The sequence below is a fragment of the Nannospalax galili genome, unplaced genomic scaffold (genome assembly GCF_000622305.1).
Source record: "Nannospalax galili isolate Female #2095 unplaced genomic scaffold, S.galili_v1.0 scaffold851, whole genome shotgun sequence".
NCBI lineage: Eukaryota > Metazoa > Chordata > Mammalia > Rodentia > Spalacidae > Nannospalax > Nannospalax galili.
The window spans coordinates 900103-906097 of NW_008330578.1; the positions used below are offsets into that span (position 1 = coordinate 900103).

The 5995-nt window shown below is 42.1% G+C and overlaps 1 pseudogene; it reads right to left on the bottom strand.

Moving 5' to 3' along the window:
- Positions 1–2287: 2287 nt before the first annotated feature.
- LOC103747336 lies at positions 2288–3838 on the bottom strand (annotated as a pseudogene).
- Positions 3839–5995: the final 2157 nt, after the last annotated feature.

Consider the following 5995-nt stretch of genomic DNA (forward strand, 5'->3'; position numbering starts at 1 on the left):
TCAACAACTTTATCCTCTAGTTTCCACATGTGTATTGTGGTGTGTCCACACATGTGCATGTACACACAGAGAGAGACAGACAGACACACACACACCATGCATACACACAATAACAAATTTTTAAAATTTATTATTTTATGTGTATGAGTGTATTACCTGCATATATGTTAGTGTACCCGTGTCATGCAATGCTGCAGAGGTCAGAAGAGGGCTTCAGATTCCCTTGGAACTGGGGTTAAGGACAGTGTGTAGCCACCATGTGGGTGCTACGAATCGAACCCAGGTCCTCTGCAAGAGCAGTGTTCTTAACTGCTGAGCCATCTCTCTAGCCCCACAAATAAATTTTTTAAAGAAACGAGAAGTTCAACTTTACTTTCTAGATTAACCTATTTATTAAAAAAGTTGTGGATTTTCCATAAAATTGAAACACCATCCTTCATTTATTGAACACCTATATTGGTGCTGATCTATTTTCTGGCTTTTCCATTCTGCTCCGGTCATGTGTATGTCTATTTAACTGCTCGGGGCACGGCTGCTCTGTAACAGAAAGTTTGGCTTCCCTCACTAAGTAATTTTTTGGTCACTGGGTATTTATTTTAGAGGCATTGACTTTAGATCATTTTGCATAATTAAAAAGCTATTGGAGCTTTATTTGGGATTGTATTACATTTATATTTATTGTATATTCACAGTATATAGTTATAATGTATTCTAGAGCTCTCTGAGAATACTAATCATTTTACCATCCAAGAGCATTCTTTTCAGATCTTGTTTATCGTTTTTAACCTGCCTTTACACTTTTCTTCATATAACTCCATGCTTAATTTATTCCTAAGTAACCAATAATCATGGAGGGGTTTTGATATTATGGATGAGATATTTTATCCAATTCAATTGCCACTTGATTCCTGGTCACACAGAGAATCAGCAATGTTTCCATGTATTTCTTTCTCATCAGTCCACATGACCAGCTTCTATATTAATTTGCATACGGTTTTGTTCTCTTAGCAACAGTAGAAGGAACTGGAACATTATACTGATTTTTCCATTTTTTCCATGCTGTTGCATTTGCAGGAACCAAAACAATACATATACCAGAAGGCCTCTTTGTTGGTCAGGGTCCTAATTTTAATGAAAAAGGTTTTCCACCTCTTAATATTCAGATTGCCTCTTGCCTTTGCAAAACAGAAACCAGCCTCCCACAATTTTAAGCCTTTTCCTTTAACTTTGGTCTGACCCGGAGCTTTATTAAGCTGAGCTGCTGACCCCATAAGCAGCATTTTCAGCATCTGTTGATCAGGTGATTTGTTTTTCCTTTAAATTGTGAAAAACACAAGGACTGATTTTCCTGATATTGAGGACAAATTGCAGATGTGGTAAATTTAAAATGATATTAAAAGACTACTCAACTAGGAAGAGGATATCAGGGTAGAGGCTATTGTAAATGGGGTGTGTGATAGAACATAAGTAAAAGGAAAATAAAGGAGGGGGGAACACAGGGGATGGAAAGTTTTAAGAAGGGAGGGAGATGGGGGATTGGGCAGATGAGGGAGGAGGATTATCAGGACAAAGAGAGTAAAAAGAAACCACATGGAGGCCTGCTATCCTGTAATCCAAATAAAAAATGCCAAAGAGGGATAAAAGGGGGTTTCCCTGCATGGCTGGATAGTGCTGCTTCTAGAAGCAGTGGCTTACTGACCAGAGTCCCCAGTCATAGGTCTGAGATCTCTATGCAGGAATTGGTCAGGGAGGCCCTAGAGATCCCTCTTGTCAATCCTCTTGGTTGCTCATCTCAACTACAAGATAAGATCATATTACAGAAAATATCATATACCTCAGATATAAGATATGTAGAAAGCAAGCTGGAACCAGCTGGAAATTTCTTCCCTGCTAGTTAGCATTCAAAGCCATGTGGGTAGTGGGGGGAGAAAAGGTATCATCATCTTACCCAACTATGAACCCTATGAATCAGAACATCTTCTTTTAAAATAGCAGCTTGACTGTTGGGAGGGTACCAATTGCCCTCTGATTGGATTTGAGGTCTGCTCCATGGACTGGGGAGATCCAGGCCTTGCACTGTAAGCTCAGATAATAATCTAGGCCTGGGGAAGTCAGGCCCAGGTAGACTTATTACTATTGTTTAATTAAATTGACATAGCCTCAAACTGCCTTCTAAACTTTTTTTAAAATGTGGTATTATACTTTATTTTGTACCAATTGAAAAAACAGACAATATGTAACCACTTCTTGATTAACTTTCCCTCTTGAAGCACACCTGTTCCACCAGCTACCATTCTAGTTCCACAGGGTACTGTCCAGTGAGACAAGCTGTACAATGTCCAGTCTTTTCAAAGCATTCCAGACCATTTGCATTTTCTTGAATTGTAGTATCATGCTTTTTCACTTTCTGTTTCTTAAATTTTATCCCTTGTTGTACAGATGAAACCAGTCTTTCTACTGACAGATACACAACACTATTTGCTCCACGGTATTCTGCGAGACGTTCAAACTCTGGTTTATTGGCTATCAGCTCTTCTTTTGTGGGAATGTTTATTTCCATGAAGCATGGATATTTTGTTGGTGGTGAAGCTACTGGAATGTGCACCTCTTTGCACCAGATTCTTTGAGCAATTTTATCATGGGTGAGATAGTATTGCCTCTCACAACTGAATCATCTATAAGAACAATTCTTTTTCCTTTAAAGTTGTCAGACAACACTCCAAATTTTTTTCAAAACCAAGTTGTCTTAACCTCATGTTTGGCTGAATGAAGATTCTTGCGACATACCAGTTTTTACACAGCACCTCCACATATGGAAGTTTACACTTTGCTGCATACCAAGAGCAGCAGGTGTAGCTGATTCTAGAGCTGTGCTAACCAAGTCTGCATCCACAGGTGCTTCAACAGCCAGCTGCTGACCACAGCTGCATCTTTATAAACCATTTGGTTTTCAAATATACTATCTGGTCTTGCAAAATATATTCAAAGATACAAAAAGCCACTGGGTTTCCTTCAGGTCTTGTTATCAAGAGTTCGAACACTGTGTTTTGATATTTCCACAATTTCCCCAGTCTCCACTTCACAGAAGTATCTTGCACCAATAGATAAAAAGCTACACGATTCTGATGATACCACCCAGCCTTCAGTTTCTGAAGGTTTTTTTCTCTTTGTCATTTATATCAGACACTGGAATAGGGCGAACAATGCATAGAGGACGATTTCCATAAGGATCCCGTACTACCTAAATAACGTCCCTTGCTACCCAGTCTGGAGTGTAATCTTGTTCCTGAGGAGGAGTATATGCTAGCAACTGGGTTTACTATGTGGAAGGCGTGAGTTTGGTGGGTCTTTAGGTATTATCCTGTAGATATAGGCTTACTAGGGAAATCATCTCACTATCAGAGCTTGTGGAAAGACCAAGGGCATGCCGCAGAAGCTTTTTCCTTAATCGAGCTGCATTTACCAGTTCACCATTATGTGCCACAGCTATCTTCCCACAAAGCATTTCAACAACAAATGGTTGGCAGTTTTCTAATTCACACTTTCCTGTACTGGCATACCTCATATATCTAATTCCAAGATTTGAAACATATAATTTCTTCAAATTGTCTTCAGTAAAAACATGATTTACAAGACCCATTCCATTATGAACTTTGAATGTGGGCACAGAGTTCCCATCACTGGTCACAATATCAGCACTCTCCTGACCCCGGTGCTGCAGCCCCAAGAGTCCCAGAGTGATCACATGCAGCACATCTAGCTGCGTGGGCCATTCTCCAGAAGTGAAGCACCCGAACATGCCACATTCCTCCCGAATCCCCAGCTCCTCCAGGTCCATGGCGCTACCGAAAGCACATGGAGGGACCTGCCACCACCGCCTTGGCTCGGCCTTGGCCCGCTTCAGAAACTCGTGCTCCAGACAGCCTGTTCCTTCCCTGACGGCTAGAGGCTCGCTCTGCCTTCTAAATTTCTACACTTACATCCATAGACAAAAGTTGCTCTCAGCCTTAATCAGGGAAGCCTCTCCTCACAATGAATAACAGTGAATGCAAAGACTCATGGATGTCCAAGATGCTTAGCATTAACAGCCCTAAATAAAACATTCACACGTCTCCCTCTGAGGCTTAGGGAACATTGTGGAAGAGGAGGTGGGAAGTATGTAAGAGCTAGAGAGGGGTGAAGGGTTGCAAAACCCCATCCACCATACTCAATACAACCATTGCAACCATGAACTCTCAACTCTGGTTATCTGTACTGAGACCACACAAGACTAGCCCTGTCAGCAATCAATCATGGAAGGGGAGGGTCTCAGAGGGCCCTACCCTTCACCACTTAACTGTTGGCTAGAGATAGATTCTGGGATGGGGGAACCGTTATCTCCAGTTGTGTATCCACTGCTGAGCCCACCAGGCTCTGGTGGATTGCTCCAAATCCACAGACAGTCAGCTCTGGTTAAATCCAGCGAGTCACATAATAAAATGAATAGACATGAACATGAGAGAGATTTGGGGGGATAGAGAAATGGGAGAAGGTGGGAATAAGTGGTCAAAATGCACTGTGTACATGTGTACAACTGTCTAAAACAATTAGAAAAAAAGATTTCAAAAAAGCCTACTGAAGGCAAATTTGTAGCAAGCCAAGTTTGAAAATATTGAGGAAGTAGATGATTTCCTAGTACCAAAATCAATCCAAGAAAAAGTAGAAAACTTGGACAGTCCAATTGTTGCGTGACACTATTCCTGGAGAGCTAGGAACAAATGTTTGTTCACCCTGGACAGGGAACTGCTGACAGACCAAATACAGGTACCAACAAAGTTCAACTTGGTGAACCAATGAGTTTTATTGGGGTTACTTACAGGATCAGAAATGGCTCAAAGACAGTTGTATCACCAATAGCCCACCTCAGCACATGGGTGATGGCTCATGAACACCGGAAACCCAGAGCTCACTGCACAACTTGCAGGCAGCTTGACAGGTTGGAGAGTGTCTCTTCCAGGCAGCTCAGCTGGCCTGAGCTTCTTCCAAGCAGCTCAGCTGGTCTCTCTCTGCCTCTTCCAGGCAGCTTGGCTAGTCTGAGCCTCTTCTAGGCTGCTCAGCTTGTCTAAGAATCTTTTTGGCAGCTTGGCTTATCTGAGAGTCCCTCCTAGTCTTTCCTGCTTATATATACTTGGGGGAGGGAGGGGCTTAGTGTAGCTGGTCAGTTTCAGAAGCTTCCTGAAGCCTTTGAGTTGTTTACTTTCTGAGCTTAATGAGCTTCCCTCCACTTAGAACACCCTGTGTCTAATGAGTTTCTCTCCTAGACAGAAGGTTTTTATCTGGGAGGAAAATGCTACCTAACACCAATCAGTACAGAAGATATGTGTGTTAAAGATTGAGCTATTCCTAGACTAAGCCTTATTTGCTTTTATTATCATTTACGTTCTCTCCTTCCGTCCCTCCCTCCCACCTGTGTGTGGGTACCTGAAGAGGCCAGAAGAGATCATGGGATCCCCTGGAGATAGAGTTCCAGGCAGTTGTGAGCCACCCCATGTGGGTGCTGGGAACCAAACTCAGGTTCCCTGGGAGAACAGCAAGCACCCTTAACACTGAGCCCTCTCTCCAGCCCCTATTTTGGGGTTTTTGAGACAGGGTCTCATTCTGTAATCCAAGATGGCCTAGAACTCACTATGTAGGGCAGCTTGAACTGGCAACTATCCTCCTGCCTCAGTTTCCCAAGTGCAGGAATTATAGGTGTATTGCCACCACACCCAGGTCCTCATTTTTACTCTTACTGTCTCGCTTTTTGGACCCATAACTGGATTATACTTGGTAGTGCCTTATTTCACATCTATGTATCTGTGAGTGAGGTTGTTAATGAGGCTGGGCTATTAAGGCACTGAACTACTGCCCAAGGGCCAAATCTAGCCTATGCCTCATGACCAGAGAGTGATTTTTACTTTTGTTTTTTTTTTTAAATGATATTTATATAAAATTCAAATTTCAATGTTCATAAATA